This window comes from Lichenostomus cassidix, chromosome Z (assembly GCF_008360975.1).
Source record: "Lichenostomus cassidix isolate B80296 chromosome Z, HeHo_3.0, whole genome shotgun sequence".
NCBI lineage: Eukaryota > Metazoa > Chordata > Aves > Passeriformes > Meliphagidae > Lichenostomus > Lichenostomus cassidix.
Genome location: NC_139511.1, coordinates 4583963 through 4606004, shown reverse-complemented (window position 1 = coordinate 4606004; position 22042 = coordinate 4583963). Strand labels below are relative to the sequence as shown.

General features: G+C 43.6%; 1 long non-coding RNA gene across 2 annotated transcripts; it reads left to right on the top strand.

Annotated features, from left to right (window-relative positions):
• The first annotated feature begins 4327 nt into the window (after nt 1–4327).
• Nucleotides 4328–11479, top strand: LOC146424254 (uncharacterized). 2 transcript variants are annotated; one of them, XR_014846954.1, is made up of 3 exons: nt 4328–4439; nt 4733–4827; nt 10345–11479. It is a non-coding gene; the product is annotated as an uncharacterized LOC146424254 (long non-coding RNA). The 2 variants fall into 2 exon arrangements; XR_014846955.1 differs by lacking the exon at nt 10345–11479 and adding an exon at nt 5365–5443.
• Nucleotides 11480–22042: the final 10563 nt, after the last annotated feature.

The window sequence follows — 22042 nt, the reverse complement described above, 5'->3', positions numbered from 1 at the left end:
TTACCTAGCTTTTTGCCCCGCTTCTCCTGTTAGCTATGGCAGTGTAAAATCAACAATGGTGCCCTTGAACAGGCTGGATTTCTGTGGTGTGGAAAAAATTGAATTGCCCCCCCTGCTTTGTCAGTGTGAGAGCAGCAGCTCCACATGGTTTTTCCTGATGGACAAACAGCCACTCCATGCAGCAGCATCTTGGGATGGCCATGGAGTGTGACCTTGGCCCAGGCTTGTGCAGAACCAGCCAAGTCTGGTAGGGTCCATGGTTACCAAGAGCAGATGTTGACTGAGTTTCTCCCAACACCTGCCCAGTCCTGAAAGTGCTGAGGACTTCTAAAATAAAACAGTGATGAAACATTTTCCATCAAAATCATGGTGTCCATCCAGGAGTCTGAGATGCCTGTTAATTAGAAACAGGAACAAAGCAGCCAAAACTTGGCTCAGGTGCATGAGCTGGTTTCCAAAAGCTGGTTTTAAAAGACAGACTTAGAGTGGTTTCAGATCCTGTTGAAGTCAGCAATGAACTTTGCACTGGTGAGGTGGACCTTAGATGACACCCCAGGAGTTGCTGATTCACAGGAGAAGAGAGTTCCTTTGAATCTTCTGTTGAGAAGATGGTGAGTGCTCACACATTTAATCAGGGCATACTTCACCTTGCAGAAGCAAGAAGCCTCTTTCCTTTAGAAAACCCTTCTTTGTCCAACCATGTCAGCCTAAGGTCTGTATCTATATATAAAGTCGTATGTGTAGGTATAAATATGCATTGATTTATTTATGGATCTCTGTCTATGTATGGATATTGTTGAATATTACCTCTTGAGGAGGTAAAGCCCCTTTGTTTCCATGTAGGAACATCAGAGGAGACCTCCTGCTGTGGCTTCCCATCAATCAAGTGTTTGGTTTTGGGGTGAGGACAGCCTCCAAGGCCAAAGCATTTTTGAGTCAAACACTTCTGTGCTCTGTGCCTCTCCAGCCACACCTTTAGCTTGGGATGTGATTTAACGGAGACCAGAATCAGGAAACAATAATTTTTACTGTTGTTACCAATTTTTAATTTTTTTGTAGTCATACCACAAAGAGAACCTAGCACGAATTTGACCCTTCTGTTGGTGAGCCAACAAAAAACCCTAGCAGATAAAGCAGACAAATACCAATCAATAAAAGCTGCTATGAATAAAAAAGAGCATTCTGCGTGAGGTGGAACATGTTTGCCAGAGCTCTAGGAAGACAATGGCCAAGGATTCCTTCCAAGACATCACCATGCCTGGTGAAGAAGGCAGGCTGAGCACTGGAATGTGTCGCTCCGAGGGGTAAAACAGAAGTGAGAAGAAGTGAAAAGCACTGATTTGCACCTGCTGAGGAATTTCATGTCGTTTTCAGATCTCTCTCCTTAGACCTGTGCCGAGGCAGTGCCAGAGCCTCTGGAGGAGGCACAACATGGGAGAATCAAGGGAAGGAGCAGCTCTTTCAGGAAGAATTTGATGTGGCTGTGTAGAGAGCAGTGTCAGGCAGTGTGGGCTGTGCCCTGCTGAACCACGGAGCCTGGACGTGGAGCAAGGAGGATGCAGTTTGGTGTTTTGTGCTGGAAAGCAGGGAAAGCCTCTGCTGGCAGTGGTGGGGCTGCACACGTGAGCCCAGAGCTAGCTGGCACATCGTAAAGGTCACCAGACCACCTGGCACTGCGCAGAAAGATCATTTCCAAAACTCTTCGAGAGGTGAGGATGGGACTGGGAGTCATGTTGAAATTACTGAGAATGGGTGTCTGGCCATTCCCTGTGCAGTGAGCCTCTGGCATGCCTGAGAGACAGCGAGGAGATGAAAATGCTGAGGAACTGATTCCCATCTTCACTGAGGAGCTTCTCTTTTGGCTTTGGCAGCACAATTGCTATATTTATTTGCACCCCGAGGACTTTTTTTAATTTTAAAAGGTGAAGGAAAAAGAAGCTTTTACATCAGAAATTGTTTGAGTCTGTATCTTTTCTTTTGGTGTTTGTTCTCTGGCATAAAAGCACGAGGATTCTAATGGACTTTTCAAGGAAGTAATTATCTGGTGTACATCCTTAAAGCTTAAAGCTTTTGTTGATATTTGTGCATATAGGTAAAGAAAATACGGTGACAAAGTATTAATCTATTCTGTTTTTTTGCATCAATACAACACAGCAGTTCATGCCATTCTTAGACAAACTTCTTAACTATTATTTCTTAACCCTGCAAATTGTGAAGGGGGAGAAAAATAGGAGGAGAAAGTTGCACTGATGTAGCTATGGCTCTTGTTTAACCATTCATCTCTCTTGATATAATGGTGCTTGATCAAGACATTTTATTTTCATTCATTGCAGTGACATTCCACTCCCCCTCATTTCAACTTAACCATTCAATTTTTTTTAAGTCCAGGGAGTAGCAGCTGTGCTCCCGGCATATTCCCTGCACAGAAATAAAATCTGGCAGGCTGGTATGATTACAAACTGTGACCCTTTAGCAGTGCCTTCCCCATTTTGTCAGTGGGGCTGGCTGCTTCTCTTCTCTCTTCCTTCTCATATTCCTCTCCCCCTAATTGAGGCCTCCATGCTCTCCCAACCTCTCTGTGGCTGCCTCTTCCCGTAAAACACTCGTCCACCCTTAATGCATTTGCTCTCGTTGAAGTATATCCAGAAATAGCTTCCAGATGCTGTCATAGATGTCCATTTCTTTATTTCTGGTGAAGGGATTTCACTTAAGCATAACTCCACCAAGAAAAGCAGGAGTCTCTGCCTGGTCTACATCTGCACGTCTAGTTCATCCCTACAATCATCTTGGCCAGCAGCATAGTTTAAAAAAATCCAGCTTTTTTTTTTCTCCGTTCATGACAAACTTTTGGAAGTGAGTGGATGTTCCCAGACACCCAAACTTCACAGTTCTAGTTAGTTTCTAAAAGTGGTGCAGCCACTACATAAATAATGAAATGTCTCAAGGGAGTGGCTGAACCTGTTCTTCATGTCAGAACTCCAGAGGTTCCAGAGAGGGAGGTGTTTCCTCAACCAGGAGGTTTTGATTGGGATGTGAGTGTGGTAGGAGAGAGCCTTCAGTTCATAAAGGACAAAAAATTAGTAGATTTTTTGTCCAAAAATGTATTTGAAATAATCTAATCATAGGATGCCAGATTGGAAAGAGATCTCAAGAATCATCTGATCTGACCTTTGTTGGCAAAAGCAGGTTCTGGACAAGATGGTACTGCACCCTCTCCAGCTGAGTTTTAAAAGTGTGCAGTGTTGGAAAACCCAGTATTTCTCTGGAGAGACAATTCCAATGGCTAATTGTTCTCATTGTGAACAATTTTCCTCTTATGTCTAATTGGAATCTCCCCAGGAGTAAATTGTATTCATTACCCATTTTCCATGTGACTCCTTGTAGAAAAAAGGACTCTCCATCTTCTCTGTAGCCACCCTTTAAGTACTTGAACATGTTGATAAGGCCTCCCCTAAGCCTCCTTTTCTCATGGCTGAATAAGCCCAGTTCTCTCAACTTCTCCTCACTTGGCACCTTCCCAGCCCTTTGATCATCTCTGTGGCCCTTCTTTGGACCCTTTCCATCTGGTCCATGGGGTTTTTTTTTGTTGCAGTGACCAAAACTGAACACAGTGTTCCAGATGTGGCCTGACAAGGGCTGATTAGAGTGGGATAATGACTTGGTTATCTCTGCAACCCACATCCTGTTGGTTTTCTGTGCTACAGCAGCTCACTGTTCACTCTCATGGAGCTTGCTGCCCACCAGGACCCCCAGGTCCTTCTCCACAGAGCTGCTCCCAGCCAGGTTGATGTTGTTGTTATGTTTTTATTCCTGGATTATGTTTTCCCAGGCGCAAGACCTCACACTTGTCCTTGTTGAACTTCCTAATTTTCTTCTTTGCTCACTCTTCCAGACCCCTCCAAGGTCTCCCTGCAGGATGCCTTGAGCCCATCTTCCATGTCACTTATGAAGATATTTTAACTTGGGTATATAACTTTATTTCTCTTCTCACTTAACTCTCATTGCATTAACTGTGTGAAAATATTTCACTCCTTGTCATCACAGTGGTCTAAAGTCCAGGACATCAAAGGAAGTGAGGCCCAAGAGAGGGGAGATGGAGAAATATGCCAGCTTGGTCTTGTAGATCAATAGCCAAAGAAAATGTGAGCTCTGTCAGGTGAGTGAAAGGCAGACATAGGTCACAGGGAGCTGAAGAGAAAGGGCTGTGAGCTGAGGGTGGAGAGCTGTGTCAGCTGTGGTGACATGACCAGGAGTTCCTCTTTGTACTGAAATAGGGCTCTGCTCACAAAACATAAAGAGGAAGATCCCCAGCTGCAGTGAAACCTTGGACAGATCAAGGTATGGGGAAGAGGCTGCAAGAGCAGAGCCAGGGCAGCCCAGCACCTGAGGAGAGAGGGCTGAAGGTGCTCTTTGTCATGGGGTGGATGGAGAAGTGCCTGGTGAGGAGTCCCAGTCAAAGAGCTGCTGGGGATGGATTGGCCAGGAGGGCAAAAAGGTTTGTCATGAATGAGGGAGAGCTTTAAACTGTAGCAGCAATCCTAACAGAAGGACTAAAAAGTCCCACTCTTCTTCTCATTTTGGTGTTCCATGCTGCCTTGGTTTGGCACCTCTGTCTCCAAAGGCCAATGCAGGCCAAATCCCATGAAGACCTGGTCTTTCTCATGGTAAGTGCATGTGAACACCTCTTGATTTAGATGCTCCCGCCTGTACTTGCAGTTTCCTCCTTTCACAGGTGATCTGTCATTCCCTCTGGAGAATGGATGTTTTCCTATCCTCCTGCACTCTGAGGAGTTCTGCATTTCCCTGGGGCTTGTTTACTTTTACCAGGTAATTGTACCTCTGGATATTCAAGATCTCTGATTCTGGTTTTGAGTGTAGTCCCAGTGGGACAGTGTGGTCTGGACATTATGTTGTCTGGTAGCTATGCAGTGGTTTTGAGTTGCTCCATTTTTGTTTACACTAATTCCCCCCTAATACTATGAAAAAAGGCGCCCCTCATTTTTTCTACACCATTAATTATTGTATACACACACACTCACACATATATATGCATTTAAATACAAACACAGCTTTATTTTGTCTGCCCTGAGTAATTTCTGTGGCTCTCTCATTTGCTTTCCAGTCTCCTTTCATAATCACCTTGTTCTCCTTGCTTATTGACAGTCCCTTTTTGGTTCTGGTGTCTCGAGAAGGGTGTCTGGAAAGGGACACACGTTTGGCACCGGATATGTGGTTTATTTCCCTCCAGCACTGGCTAGAACCCCTGCTAGGGTCTGCAGGATTTACAGCTGCTGGCAGGGAATGAATGTATCTGTTACATCTTCCCTGAAGTAACGTTTACAGACCCGCTGATGTTTTTGGCAGGTGAGGAAGGACCCAGAAGACCCATCAGATCAGTGGTGCCTGCTGTGAGCTCCCAGGAGGGCTCTGGCAGCATCTCTGGGCACCCTACAAACAGCGGGGGACTCGGGTCTCCCTGCCAGTCCCAAGCGGTTCTGATCTGGGGGAAGCAAAACACGGGAAGATGTCAGTGAGTCTTTCAGTGCCACATGTTCTTCACAGGCTGGGGACTGCTGGAGGCAGTTCAGTGTAGCTGGGGTTGAACTGTCCTTTTAAAATCAGTCTTCAGTGCGCCTCGCTCTCCTCATAGGCTGTGGCATCCTCTGCTGAAAGCCCCCGAGGCTCTGCTGAGCTTGATGGACAATTCCTTTTCTTTCTTCCCCTTTGTGCTCTCTCACAAAGAGAAACTGCTTCTCTTCCAGCGGGAGGAGGGAGGGAGACAGGCAGGGAAGAAAGGAGGGAGGGACAGAGAGGAGGATTTTCTTCTTGGCCTGGGGTGTCTGCACCTCCACACTTCCAGCCCTGTCCTAGGGCCAGGCTGGATCTCTGTCGGTATGGCAACGCTGCCCTGCACCAACCAAACCGTGAAAGGTGAGGGAGAATAATTATTCATCTCCATTTAGCTAATGGTATACACAGTCCCAGAGACTAAGATTTCTTAAAGGGATTTATGATATGGATGTGTCCTGGCGGTGTTTTGTTTTAGGTATCCACAATGGCTGGTTCCCCCAGGAATCAAGGTACAACCAGCACTGATCTGAATCTTTAAGTGGCTTTGACAAATGTGTCTCAGGAAAAAAATAAACTGGGGCTTTCAGGAGCCATTTGACATTGTTCTTGCTCTGCAGCCATTACAGAGGCTGTCCCAGGTGAGCTGATCAAGGTCGCTGAGGTTGCCAGTGCAGAGGTGGGACTGAGCCACATCTCTGGAATTTGAGTTGGCTATCTTCTGATGTTTGCTTTACAAATAAATAAAATCAAATAAAATGCAACATCTCAGCCCGAGCTTCTTTGTGCTTGTGTGGACAGTTTGGATCTTCTGAAATATCAACAGCAATTGGGAAAAAAACCTTGCAAATGAATGAAAATGGACTGAATTTGCAAAGCTCTCTATGGAAAAGTAGAAGCCAATGGAGGACATGCTGCCTGTCCTGAATGTTGTCACTCTCCATGCCCAGTAGTTTAAGTACGTTTGTGTGCTTTGAAAAAAAGAATTTCATATGCAGGAGCCTGTTGCCTTGACCTGAACTTAGCAAAGGGGCATCTTGAGGCATTGTCACATCTTGGGAATGTGGCCTAGCTTTGCATCATTTATGGAGTATGCATTATTCTGGGCTAAAGTGAACGTAAGCCTTTGATCTCATGCCATTGCACCAAGCAAAATAGATGTAACTGTTGAATTCCTTCCTCTTTTATCATTCCTCAGTCAATAATACTACAGCTTACCATTCCTCCATCCCCCTCCTCCTTTGTGCAGCTTCTGGGGCTGTGTTGCTTTCCTTCTGGTTTTCAATCCTGCTGCATTCCCCACGCTTTCAAGACAGGTTTTATACAGGAAAAAGGAAAATACATTTCATAATGCAAACATGCCCTGCTCAGCACTTTCTGTTATCTTATTTATACACTGCAGTACAGCTTTCTATGACCCAGTGATTATCATTTCCCAGAGCTATCATCACTTTAAAGCTACCTCTGAATTGTGCTCCAGCAGATGGTACAACCCTACGAGCTCTGTGAGAGCCTGGAAGGGAGGGGATGGGGCAAGTTGAACGCACACAGAAACCAGGCTGCTTCCCCAACAGCCAGGAAACCTTTACCTTGCACTGCTTCTCACAGTGTTCAACTTCAGCCTGTGTTGTTGAGTACTGTCAGGCTGTTAACCACCAGGGAAATCAAGGTGGTTGTTTTTCTTGGGTTTGGGTCTGTCTACTCGCTGACTTTTTTTTTTTCTTCTTTTAATTTTTTTCCCCCTGCATAACAACTGAGCTGATTAATTCCAAGATAGAATACCAAATAAGTAAGAGTCATTCATTATATGCAGTATTCTAATAGATTTCAATGTGATCTAAACTTGGATTGAATGCTAACCCATTGATTGCTATTCAGTTGTTTAAGCAGCTGTGCTACTAAGCTGAGCAATTGCACTGTGTCATCCTTCTCTTTCTTCCTTCGATTTCTACCTCCCTTTCTCCACTCTTGAAATGGCTAACCCCTTGTCTATACATATTCCTTCAGTGGATTGTGTCCTTTGTGACTGACTACCAAGTACACAATGGAAATGGTAGACAGCTAAAGTCATGAAAGATACGTTATCCCCATGTAATTGGGTGAAATTCCCATGGGTGTTTCACCAAGCAGAGCAGGTTGTTATCATTCTTGTTGAGATGATAATAAAGAGGTGTGATTTACTGCTTCGGTTGTTTCAAAGGTGTCATTTGAACCTAGGGGAGTGTGGTGCTGTTAAACAGACCTGGACAAAGCCTTACAGAGCAGTGAGAGCACATCTGTAATGGTGGACAGGGGCGTTAAGAAAATGGTTTGATTATTTTTCATAATGCTGCAGTTTTTCTTTGACTCAAAGTGGAGTTGTGGGTGCTTTCCCACCGTGCAAATGAGGCTCTCTGGAGTGTACATAAGTATGTGTACACATATACATATGTATAGATACTCACTAATTGAATGTGTGTATGCATTTTTATACATGTGAACATAAACATTTAAGATCTTTTATGGATATCCAAGAGCCTTTTCTTCACTAGTGAGTTAGCTATGTTTGCTTTCAAAGCTAAATAGGTGTTTAAAATACCTTGTGGAAAATGTGGCTACTTCAGGTATCTAATCCCAGGTTAAATATCTATCTTTAGGCTTCTGTGTTTGAACCTTCTGACTTTTACCATTAGTGAATCCTGAATTTGACCTTGTGGAAAACATTGGGAAAGGTCCTCATTCATTCACTTGTTGCTGCTTATATCTGAAACCTTTTAATCATTGCATGGGTTCACCTCCTTCCAGACAGCATTTGGGAAGGGTTGTTACATATGGTTGCCTGAAGCTGGGAACTAGATCTGGTGCAATAATGTGCGAGGAATCCTCATTTAAAAAAAAAAAAAAAAAAAGAGAGAGAGAGAGAGAGAGAGGAAAGATTTATTAGCATGCTTTTTATTGTGCTTTGCCTAAGATTGTGTTGGGTTTGTTATGAATTCTGCTGACACTTCTGTGAAGAGTTGAAGTGGGGCTGCATAGTGGTGGTGGAAAAAAAAAAAATCAGATCTCTTTCATATCCACTACTTGGATGCCAGAAGTGGTTAGTGCCAATGGCCATTCTTGCTTTAACATGTTACAGATAGGAAATAGCTGCAGGGAGAATTAGAGAGTGGGAAAATAGTCAGCTGGCTCATGGGTTAACTGTGAGATTCCTGGTAGCTGAGAATTTCTTTCTTCAATTCTATATTGAAGCCCATGGATGATAAAGCTGAAGTTCTACATCATAAATTCCCATTTGGACATTCAGTTTCGAGAACCTACATCCAGCATCCTTATCATTTTGAAGTTAAAGTCACAATCAGTAATGAAATCTGCTTGCTTTTCACACACTGAAATTAGCTTTGATTCTTTGCCTGAAACATATGTTTAAAAGGCAACATGCACATACTGTGCACTGACCCTATCAAAGCAATAAATACCATTGAAGTCATTTTCCGAAGCTGCCTACAGCATTAGTTTATTTTTAATATGGTCCCTCTGAAGGAGTGGTGTAGGAAATGCCTATGGGAGCTATTTGAATTGTCTGTCTGGGGTGAAGTCCCTACCTTGCCCTGCTGAAGAAGAAAGTAGGAGGGGATACTAATTTCCCTTTGTTGTTGCAAAAGATAATGTTTAATTCATTGGATTTAGAGCCTTTCTAAGGAAAATGGTATTCTGTTTGGGTGAGAAAAATGCTTCTTTGATACTTAGCATGATTTGAAGCAAGGGATGAGGGAGAGAGATATTGCTGTACCTGAGGATGGGGTTTAGTCTCTGACAGCTCTCCTGGTTCTTTATGAGAGCTGTTTTAGTCTTTTTGCTGTTTCTCCTGCACTGTCACCTGGATGTTCCTCCCATCTCCAGAGCTTCCCTGTGTGGAAAAGGAGGATATGGGCATGCACTGAGTGACCATTCCCAAAGTGACCATTCCCAAAGTGACCACTCCCAAAGTGACCACTCCCAAAATGACCATTCCCAAAGTGACCACACTCACCACACTCATCAGGCAGGCTGTGCTCCCTGATGCTGGTGAGGAGCCATAGTGTTTGGAGCTCAGGGGGTTTTGACAGAGGCAGTGAGTGGGTCAGACCACAGGCTTGGTTTCACACTCTGAGACCACCCTTCTTCTCCCTGCAGAGCCTCAGAATTACCAGCCCTTCCCTACATTTTGCTGTGCCAGGGCCATGCCAGGCTCTGACAAGGACCTGAGTGCATGAATTTTCTCCCCCTTGAATTTCAAACCACTCAAGCCTGGTTCAGGTTCTACAAACCTGAAAGATTGGTCCACTGCCAAAGGGAACGCATTTTTTGTCACTCATGGTCACAATTAGAATGACAAGGCCAGACTCCTCCATCACTGGTCTTTAACACTGTCAGCACCAGCTTTGCCAGAATTATCCTGTCTGAAGCATGAATGGGCCTATTCATTTTCTTACTTTGTTTGACCTAGGAATCTAGGAACTACCTAATGGCATATAGGCTGCTTTCTCCTGTGAAGAAATTATTAAGTTAAAGACTGGGCTAAAAAATGTGCTCTCCTAGCCATGAAAGGCTAATTTTATGTTTGTTTGGACATATTTGTAGAGTAGCTGTGATATGCACCATGCTTCCAAATACTGTTTCATGCTGTATAATGAGTTTGAAATCTTTCACCTTCCAGGGCTTGTATTTGTGTAGTAAAGAGAGAGAAGCATGTAGGAGAAGCATAGAGTTTTTAAGAACACACTTTGATTCAATTTCTTGCATTTTATTATGTCCAAGGCAGGAAAACACTCAGATGTCATGCCGAAGACGTATTTTCAGAACACAGTGGTTTCATTTTAAATGGGTCCCCAGAGAAGATGATCTCAAGCAGGGAAACGCTTGCAGTCTTCCCAGTGAGATAAGAATAATCATTGCATTTCTGCTGTGAGTCTCTGCATTGCTGTAAATACCCCATAAATTGCAAGATGGAGATCACATTCAGCTGCTGGCAATGGAAATCTGGCCACTGGTGTGGGGAAGAAGCAGTCTGGCATGGGAATTTGGTGGCAGATTGACCAAGAAACATCTCATTTTCTTACCTGTGGATGGAGCAGGTGCCCATGGGTGTCAGGAGTCTTGTGGGCTGAAGGGAATCTTGCTTGGTTTTCAGGAAACTGTAAAAACAGCAGATAAAATCCATCTGAGGCATGAAACTGAGAGATCCCTGTCCACCATGGCAGAGTCTTGCCCAGCTCAAACCAATATAAGAGCAGTGAGTTTGTGGGGATGGCTGCCAAGGGTCTAACTCATCAGCCCAATTCTGGAGCTACAGATGGGTCTTGGGCCCCCCTGCTTATGGGCAGCTCTCTGAGAAAAGCTGATGGCATCAACCTTGAAGAATGACCCAGCTAGCCTGGGGAGGAAGGTCACCATTAGCTTGTCCTCAGTGTAAAAGTGGCCACAGAGACTCCTTTATTTCGTTATTTCCTCTGTAGAGCAGCTAATGGTGTTCCAGTGCCAGGCACGTTTCTGTAACAAAGGGAGGTTTTGATTTCTCATGGTCTTTTCTCCTAATCCATCCTGGTCCTGAGGCTCACACAAATGTTTGTGGAAGTTTTGGAAATTACCAGAAGTACCTGAGTCATCAGACCTGGAAGAAGTTCTGGGCATCACTAGGTAACCATCAGTCACAACACAACAGAGCAGAGGGAAGTTTCACATTTCTTTGGAAGAGCTCTCTGAGCGTTCATGTGAGAACTGCACCTTGCCAGACCTGCTCCTCACACCCAGATTTTGGCCCTGTGGTGCTGGAGTGCTTGTTGGGTTTAACTGTGCACCAACAGACCTCAAAACAGACTACCCAGATCTGAAAGCCTCCCCTTAGTCAGAACAGGACCATTAAAATCCCAGAAATTAAAGACTTATTTTATACAACTGGATACTTAATCTGAAAAGTTAATTTTTGTCAGTAGATTACCATTTTAAAAGATGTATTTTGAAAAGTGCTGTCCGTTCTAAATTAAATTCTCTGTATTCTTTCAGTGAAAACCAGCAAGCAACCTAGTTAATTTCCTATCTTGAAAACCAAATCTGGGGTAAATGAAGAGATTTTATTAAATTAGATTTTATAAACTCAATATAAAATGCTTTAAAATTATTTTTAAGGGAAATTTAGAAGATAAGGTGGTTTATTAAAAAGCCGTCAAAATAAAAATATCTTGTTTTTTGTCAAAGGCAGATTCTTCCTGCTAACTAATTCTCAAGTCCCACATGGATTGGGTAGACAATATGAGTCTTTGTTTTGTTTGTTTTGTTGCAGCTGGATTTATAGGCAGCTTTTCAGAGGGAGAATTTCTTTGCTTTTATGATGGGCTAGAGGGCTTAATACTCTCTTGCAAATGATTCTGATTGCACAGCTTATGGTGCTATTTGATTTATTTTTAAGTGCAGTAGTAGTCACCAGGTTCACGTTGGTGTTTTCTTTCTTGCTGCAGACTTTGCTCTTTGCAGCACCCCTGGATCAGAAAGCTGCTGCTCACCCCAGGACAGGTCCCTTATGGAATGAGCATTGTGTGTTGGAGCCAAATCCAGAATTTGGAATAGCCCAGGAAATCATCCAGTCATTCTCTTCCAGTTCCTCCTTCCACCACTGCTCTGCAGCACACCAGAGCTTTTGGAGACCCTTTGGGCAGCCACCATTTGAGGACAATTCCTGCTGAAGCCCCATGATTTCTCTCCTGGCTTCTCAAACAGAGCTGCAGCTCTAACCCCCTAACTTGGCTGCTTATGGGATGCAGTCACTTGCTAGAGAAAAAACTTATGCCCTCAGCAGAAGAGGAGAGGAACCATATCCCAGCAGAATGAAAAAAACCTGAAATCTGTCACAGAAGAACGGAAGGGAGAAAATCCATGGAAATCATGTCTGTGCTGTCTGGTTTATCCTTTGTCAGTATTAAGGGAGCTATCTTTAGGAAGATACTTTTTGGAATAATAAAGATTGGGCATTTAGCAGCCTGAATAAAATCAGATTCCTATTCCCACAGATACGTTTTTGTCTAGTGTCTGAGGCTTAGGAAAGGAGTGTTGCAGATTTTACTCACCCATTCATAGCAAGCAACTAGATGCTAGTATTTCTGAAAAAAAAAAAAAAAAAAGATAAAGAAAAATAAAAGAAAAAAGAAGAGGAAAAACAGGAAAATGCATCTCCTGTCAATTTGACCCACCACCGGGGTTTTTTTTCATTTTTGATATATCTGTAATTTTCATCTGCCCTTTATTCTGCATGTATATTTACATATAAGTGGGTTTTTTTTTCCACAAACCTGCAGTGCAGTGGAAAGCTAGATTTAAATATTTTCAGACCGACTGTACCCATCATTTGCATTCCACTGACTCATTCAGAGCAAAGACATCTGAGCAGAAATACAGCAGATAAAAGAGAAACCATTAATCCAGGGAAGATTACTGGCACAGAATCTTTATCCTGTATCCTCCCTGAAATGAGACAAAGATCTTACTATGTACATCCCTCTGGCTTAGCTTCAGAAAGTAAGCAATACAGTAGTGTAGACATGGTACTTTTTAAAGGCACACTACATTGGTCTGAAACTTCAGTCTTCTGGCAGAGCTCCCTGCTGCGAGGTGTTTTGCAGTGGTTGCTTTCTCAGAAGGCTCTTCAGCACCCCAAAACCTGCTTTCTGGCTCCTGCAGTGGGTGAGACAACACAATCCCTGATCTGCTCCTAAACAGGCATCATGTGCCTGCTGGAGGATGGAGGCTGTTCAGCAGCACATGGGTTACACACGCATTTTACAGGGTCCTGCTTCTGCTGACACCTCATCTCCATGTGAGCTCTAAGTGCTAGTTAGCTTTTAATGAGCCTAATAAGGCTAAAGCTTTCCAGATACTGGAGCTGCAGTTCTGGAAGGGGGGTCTGCCGAGGATGTTGAGCAGGCTTGCCCTTTTCAGGAGACACTCATTCCAGGTGACTGGGCGTATTAGATTTCAGAGTGCGGCAGGCTTTTATCTCCCTTCCCTGCGAATGTGGCAGGCTGCAGTTGCTTTTCCGTTTGCTGGTTGTTTGTCTCTCTCCCTCTGTCTCTGTGATATTGATCCTCAGTTAAAAGAGCTGAGAGATGGAGCTCGGGAAGCATCCCTTTCTTCTCTGGCAATCGGTGGAAAATCCAGCTGCCATGTGATTACTGCGCTGTCTCAGCTGCTGCTGGTCACTGACCATCTCCTGCAGGAGTATTTCCATGCCACAATAGTAACAGAACCTCCTTTGGCCATTCAGGGCTTCCACTTGAGGGAGCCCAGAGGGTTAGGTGGTTTTCTGGAGGTAGTTCCATGTGTTTGTGGACTTATCTTGCTGTGGTGTGCATTCAGCTATGAAATAAAATTGCAGGAAATGATTCAGTTTTGAATCATTCTATTTAGCCTGGCAGAAGGCAAAAACCCTCCTGTGAGCTACAACAATGTGCACCACTATTCAGATGGGAAATGTAAATACTTCAGCATGCCTGATCAGTTGGACTAGAAGTGCAAGCAAACTGCTCTGAAGTGTGGATTCTCAGATTTTATTCCAGATGGTTTTGTGCCTCCAGACCTCTTGTTCAGGTGAAAAATGTTTTCCTTTTCTTGTCCCTGTGCAGGGTGTATGTCTATTAAGACCTCTGGAAAAGAGCTAAGCACAACAGGAACCAAGACCTAGAGGAAGCTTCTTTCTAAACAATCCAGCATCCTCTTCCAGTTCAGAGCAGAAGAATATTTAGGTACATGGAAAAAACCTGGCTGTTATGGAAAGTTTAGCTCACTAAGAGTAAACCATGATCTCTTTGTTGTTTTAAACTGACAAAAAGCGAGGTCAGAAGCAAATCTTGTTAATTCCATAATCCAGAGACCAAGGTCTACAATGGCTTTCCCCCTCACACGAATAATGCTCACATTATCCATTAAGAGTGATTTGACTTCAGGTGTCAACCTAGAGATGTGGGTAATAATCCTTTTCAATAGGAACCTCATATTTATGGGGTAGTGTTTGCCTGGTTTTAACTGCACCTCCTTCTCCTGTAAATATCAATTATCTCTCCTGCTCCTTTTTAGAGTCTGTCACCTTGCCAAATATTGAAATGGGAAGGTTTATTTACTGCAAAGGATATACAAAGACAAAAAAAAAAAGAAGAAGAAGAAAGGATATGTCTTTCAGTGTGCCCTCTTGCTGTTGATTGTTCCTTAGATTTGAAAGGCAAAATTGCAGTTCTGATAATCCTGTGAGCTCTTCACACTTCCTGCTAGAAATGGCCATTTTCTGCCTCTCCTCTGGGTGTTATCTTCAGGGTCTGTGCCTTGCCTGCTCCCTTTGAACCACAGCTGTTTGTGTTGTGCCACCTTTGTTCCTGGCTTGACCAAGTGACATTACAGATGAGAGGTGGGAGGAACAGCTTGCAAGAAAACTCCAAGTACTCTTAGATCAGCTCGTTGTCAGCTGCATTGTATTTCTATGCAGCATGCTCATTCCTCTTTTGATGTCTCTGCAGATGTTTTAGGCTTTACATAAAAAAAGAAAAAAAAGAAAACTATCTGTACAGATACATTACCTCACCTGAGATGGTGTCATTGTGCTGTACGCTTTACATACAGTAAAAATTGCTTCTCTGTTCCTCTTACAAACTTAGCATCTCAATGATCAAGACAGATAAAGCTTTGGAAGTGAAAGAGAGGTCCAAGGTCACCTCTGCAGGAAAGCAGCAGCGCACATCTCCCATCCTGTGGGCAGGTGACAGTCTGTCCTGTCTCTGCTACTGCAGCTTTGATAAGAGGACGTTTCACAAATCTGAGAAGCAGGCACTGCCCATTTCCATACTTGCAGGAAGGGTGTCTTCGAGTGAGGAAGCTTGATTACAAAGTCTGCTGAGTATGCAAGGGAAAGAATGAAATATTGCACTTGCCACAGTCCTGATTTTTGCTCTTCTCTTCCATTATCTAGAGGAAATGTGGTGTGATCTTTGTTCCAGTCATTGCAAACAGTTTTCAGGCTGGTGCAGGAGAAGATATGTGGGATGGGATGAGGGGTTTTTTCTTCTGTGTGTCTGTGTGTGCACATGTCTGTGAAATAAATGATTTCTAGAAATCATCACATGCATGAAGTTAAACCTATCAGCAAGTGGTCACACATCGCAGGCTTGAGGTTACTGATCACTTGCCACAGAAAAGAAATATTTCAAGGTCCTGCAGAAACCATCCCTTGGAGTTCCTTTAATCTCAAAAGTCATTCCAGAACAGTTTTGCAAAGCCATGTAACTCCCTCAACTCATGAGCATGGATAAGGCTGAGGGAAGAGCTGCAGCTTGGCAGCTTGGTGAGAAAGAAGAGCAGAGATCCTTCCTGCCTCATGGTATAGAGATCACATCAATGCCAGGAGCTGCCCGTGAGAATAAATGGAAGAATAACAGATCCCTGCATGTTGCCATGGAGCTCTTCTGTCTGGACTTCAGGCATGCTGTAAAATATGATCCTTCTCTTTGTCCCTGTTACAGGCAGCCCTAGTCAGTCATGACAGCATTTCTGTGCTCAGCAATCAGTGTTATCCCCATAGAACAACTCGGTTAGTGTCAGCAGAGTCATCTCTAGGGCTTGCATGCCCTCACTCCTTGCTTGCACACTACTTTCCAGACCACCACGCTCTGCTGCTTTCCCCATCTCGACTCTCACAAGCACTGCTGCACCACCACAGAGCTGAACATACTGAGGAAAGCTCTTTTTTTTTTTTTTTAAATCTGTCTAGGAGATAGCCAAGATTTTTTTTTTTTAATAATTTGTTGATTTGCCAATTCTGCTTTACCAGGCTTCCCTCTCGTGGTGTCTGTAACTTGACATTATGAACTTTCTTATTAAATCAAGTGCTTCCGGACATTAGGTGGTGGAGTGGAGGAAGAGCCACACATGTTTTCAAGGAAAATTAATACTGATAAGGTGCTGGCCACTGGCTGTCCTGTTATTGTTAGAATGCACATTCTCTCCCTAGAGTGTAGAGCACCTTCTGATGGAGTGCTCCTTACACTGAAAAATGACAAGCATTAAGGACTCCATGCCTCTTCATTGCTAAAATATTTACTAGAGCACGCCTGCTTCCTCCATCTGAAAGTGTGGTGTATTTATAGGAGCATCCTGTCATGGAGCATCTTGCCCTGAGCAGTATTTTTTAGGAATAAGGCAGTACTGTGTGTGAAGGGGTGGCACTAGGGTTGTTCCCTCTGTTGTCCCCTCTGTCAGCAGGTGTTGGAAGCATGCAGGGGACAGCAGGAGCTGATTGACTGGAGCAGATTCACTCTGGTATGTGGAGTCTGCAAAGCCCCTGCAGGGGATGGGAAAGGCACACAGGGCTCCGGAATTTGAGGTCTGGGATCTCTGTGTGAAATCGCCAGGAAGGCTCAGCTTTGAGCAAAAAGGGGATGTTTAGGTACTTTTTTATTGTTGTTAAGGTGTCGAATTAGAGGGCTCTATCTCCAGGTATCACAGAATCACAGAATGACCAGGCTGGAAGAGACCTCCAGGATTACCAAGTCCAACCCATGCCCTAACACCACCTCAACTAAACTATGTCTTTTTTTAAACACATCCAGGGCAAATGCTGCAGGTCAGATCCTCAGCTGATGTGCAGGGGCAGCTTTGTAGCATGCTCTCTGTAGCAGCTGGGAATGGGAAGATTCCTTCCCTGCTCCATGGCCGTGGGTGTTGGGAGCAAGGCCCCACAGCTCCTGGCCAGAAAGCAAGAACAATTGAAGATGGAGGTCACTGAAATGACAAGAGCAACTCTTGTAATCCAGTGTTGTCAGCACAAATGCAGCAATTGATTGAAAAGTGTCTGCTAACCAGGCAGCGAAGAGCGCAATTAGAACTGAAATAGCAAGAGGGTCTATTTCAGAGTTTTATGATTCCAGCTTGCACCACCCCACTAATTTTAAGTACTGATGATTTTTCTGTCTGGGCCAGAGTCAGCTGGGGACCAAGAGCAATCTGGGATTGAAAGAAACTCAGGATTTCTCAGAGCTTCAGCTGTTATGAGCGTGTCATAAACACACCCTAAAGCTGAAATGCAGCCCTCTGATCTACCCTGGGGGTTAGCAAGGATCAACACTGAGTGTGGCTGGGGACTACTTCAGCTTTACTGGAGACCATCAGGTCTGTTGGAATCATCAGGTCTCAGAGGTACATGGTGGAGTTGTCCCAACTGGGAGACCACATCAGGGCTCGAGCTGGACTGCATTTTAGGAAGGTATGAGTGAGACTGTGATGATGCAAGAAACTTTTAAAGGTCTATGAGGTATGTGGGATCCTTCTATGAGGATGAAGGTCAGATGCTCGAGCTCTGACTGGGCTAAAGAAAGGCTTTTTGACAGTCAAGGAGGCTTTCTTATTGCCCTGAGCTCCAAAGAATGTCATGGTTGAGGAGTAGAGCTGGTGGCCTGGTGGAGGAATGGTACTTGGGAATAAGCAAGCAGGGAGAGCAGGCACAGGGACAGTCAGCAGACAGGGCAAAAGTGACTTATCAACAGAGTTTCTGAATGGAAGGAGATGGCATCTGGAGAAGAGAGCTCTTCACAGGCAGCCTGGTGTTTTCTGTGTGTGCTGAAATCTGTTGTTTGAGGAACAGGGATGGAATTCCATGTGTGAGGCTCCACGGCTTGGAGCACCACTGATCACACTGCACAGCTCATGGATCAAGTCTGAGTCAGAACTTTCCACAAACTGTTCAGTGAGGAACACTCTGATCTCTTAATAAATATTAGCAGTACAGTAATAGTGCAGTGCAGTGTTGAACAGTCAATTACTTGAAGGGCTGTTTTATCAAGTAAGAATGTGCAAAAGATTTTCTTGGATTCTTGTGTCATTGCCGAGGCTGGGATGGTTGCTGCAAGAGTCACAGAGCTAACCCTGGATGTATTCCAAGCTGAGTAAAAGTAACTTTTAACCAGCTACGTTGAGGGTTGAATTTGCTGAGTGAGTGTCCACACAGTGCTGAATGCAACATTAAAAATGGTGTGTGTGGCCATGGCATTGACAATCTCTGTTGACTTTGTGGGGAAAAACAGACAAATAGAGCCTCAGCTAATGGGGTGATGAACAGAACTACCTCTCCAGGGTCTTTTATTACCCCCTCATCCCACCCAGAACTGCTCTCTGATAAAAGGCAAAACTATGCACCATTTTTTTCTTCTGCAAATGGCTGCTGTACTTTAAGAAAGGAACTAAAATCTTCTACTCACTCAGCTGAATGTGACATTCTTCCGAAAATCAGCCCAAGTTTGCTCCAGGGGTGGCTGCCTCTCCCAGTCAGATGAAGGAGTAATTGTGCTATTTACTTTGCACAAAGGTGGCAGAAAATAGACATGGATTTGAGCACTGCTGACTCACACTGAGCAGCCCTGAACCTTGCAGCACAAGAAGCCCTGTTGCAACTGGGAGGAGCTGCTTGTGGCTCCAGCCATTGCCTGCTTTGGGCAGAGGTGACTTCTGCACCCCTCATACTGCCAGGAGTTTTGGTGCTGACTGTGAACAATTATGATTTTTCTTCTCTTGAAGCTGTTTTTGCTTGGCACCAGCAGTCGTTTCTAACTAGCTGACAGGTTTGGAGGGCCCTGGAGGTGTTGCAACAGAGCTCTAGATACCTGTTTGGAACTTACCAACCCAACGTCAGAGTTAAATTTCTTATACAGAAGTCATTACCAAGGAGGAGTGGAGTAATGGTGAAAGCATTTGAGGCTCCACAGGGAGATCACATAAAATGTTCTTCAGTGATACACATTTAGGTAGACCTCAGAATACCCAGGTTTTGAGTGGGCACTTGAGGAGCTTGCTTTTCCTGGCTTATTCTGCATCATGTTAAAAAAAAAAAGAAAAGGAGATCAGGTCATTTTATTCTGGAAAGCATTTTTCCTGTCTCTTTGGCTGTCACATGTATTTAACTTTAGTGCCCTCAAGGACAATGTGGTGGATCAGCATGCTAAGGTCTACGGTCTACAGCCTGTAGTTTTTCATTTCACATTGCTGTAAGAATGGTCCTCTTTGTTTCCATTTTGAGCCATGGCTGAATTCTTACATGTTGTCTGATCTTCAGGCTCAAATACCCAAGAGAATAGGCAGCTGTGAATCAACCCTCTGTGTGCTTTCTAGCAGGTAGTCTAGCAAAGAAGGCAGTATGCTTCTTCTTATTTCTTTAAATTGATAGGGATTTGAAGGAAAAGACTTTAATAAAAGTCTCATGAATGATTATTTTCTTCCTGCTGATGATTCTGAATTGCATGCAGAAATATAAGAACCTTTCAAGAGAGCCCTGTGGGTTTAAACCCAATTCTTTAGATTTATAATTAAAGCTCATTGTCTTTATGCTATCCTACACCTCATGAGAAGGATCACCTTTCTAATTACACAGTACCAGGAGGTCTGTCACATGCTTTTACTCAGTATTATGGTACACAGTTGCTCTATCTTTTTCTTCTCCTTCTCCTTCTTCCATAGGTGCTGTATTATGTTATGAAAATTCGACATAATAATTTTTTTTTTTTTCAGGCCAGATGTTTCACTCTGCTATGTTAAGTCATCTTGACATACTGCCATGAAATGGAAACAACTGCTAGTTTTAACATTGCTCCATATCTTTATTAAAAGGTACGTCTCATGAATCTTAATTCCCCACATACATGCCATCTTCCTCTCTCCCCCCCTCTCCCCCATTACACTTCTTTCTTTCCCTCCCTAAAGAAGGAGGGATATTAAAATTTCCTTGCTGATCTGTCTGAGTGGTTAATGAGGTTCTAGATAGCAAAATGAATATGCAGTGCTATTGATTCCGCGCGCGTGCGTTTGTGCGCGCGTGTCTTTAATCACAGCTGGAATGCAAAATCAGGCTCCACCTTTCAACTCTATCTCCATCATGCTGAGAGAGTGAGAGAGAGCGAGACTGAGACTGCTAGACAGCTCGAAAGAGATTGCAGCTCAGATGTCCTGGAAAACAGCAAATCCCTCAGACCTGGCAGATTCCGTTACCATGAGAACTGCAGATATTTCCATTGTGATGGCTTGCTCTAGCAGCCATCTGTTACACCCATTTGATTAGGAAGTACAGTTCAGCTTGTATGGGATTTTCACTGCACCTTATCCCATGGCAGCGTGCAGAAACTCTCTCTCTCTCTTTTTATATGCTAAACTCAATGTTTTTAAAGTGCTGTAATTTACTGAGGCTGAAGGCATTTAATGAAATGCTGGGAGGAGGTCACTGAGGGACAGTATCTCTGAGAAGAAAGAAGCACATGAGATATGTGAAGGGGATTAGCGTCCAGTATATAAATAAGATCAGCCCAGAAATTAGCTGTATTTAGCAATTCCTCATCCTTGCCAGGGAGAGGAGCTTGATATACAGACCTCATGAAGCCATAATAAAATTAGTAATTGCCTCCTGTTAGTTAATCCCACTCCATATATATATTTATTGTATGTATGCAATAAATGCATGCAGCAGATATATTTCAGGTCCTCTGTAAGAAAAGGGGAAGGTGATGACTTTCCCCAGATGCCTGAAGTGGTGCAGTGGCTGCACTGTGTAATGATTAGATTAGCTCTAAAAATTTAATGGTGCCATTTGACTCTTCATAGTCGCAGAACAACCTTAAACTTTCTTGAAGGTTTTCTGTGATTTACTGATTAAAACAATTGTTTGGAGTAGTTGAGTCCCTCAGTGTAAATTAGTGGTGGAGGAAATGGTAATGGCACATCAAATGGATATAAAAACAAAGGAGTCCCCTTCAATTAAAAATCTCCAGACATTCTTCCTAAGTGGCTGGCATTCCAGATTCAGGGTAACCTTGTGTGTGGCGTAGTTGCCTCGAGTATCTTAAAATGACTGAAGGTCTTGTAAACTCAGTGAAGCTAATTAAATGCTCACACACTGAAATGAATTTCTGATTGCTGCTAAGGAGGCATTGAGGTCAGCTCCTCTTTTCATTGCCCACACTTTATGGCCAATGCCAGATACTAAATAAATCAGATCCTCAGAATCAGGGGCTCTGTGGTTTTGTTCCTCTTATATATTCTCCCACCCGTCTGAACATAATTCCTTATCCGTCTTCATCTCGGCATGAAAAGTTTTCTCTTCTATTGTTTTTCCTCACATAGCACCAGATTACCATGGAGAAGACTATGATATCATAAGAAATGAATGAGCATGTTTCTCACCATGGGTGAAATATACATTCCAGACCTAATAAAGTCAGAAATCATGTAATGGGCCTGGTAAAACGAGCTGCTTAGTTAGCGTAAACAGAAATGGATCTTCTTTAGGTCTCTGCTTCAGCTAAGTAAGTTCTTAGACACTTTCCTGAGCATGGAGACACATAAGAACACTTTTAAGAGCTTTTCTGAATAGGGATTGCTCTTGAAATGCTTTTACTGCATCTGGGTCCACAAACATAAGGAAAAAAGAAGTAAAATTTCCTTTCTT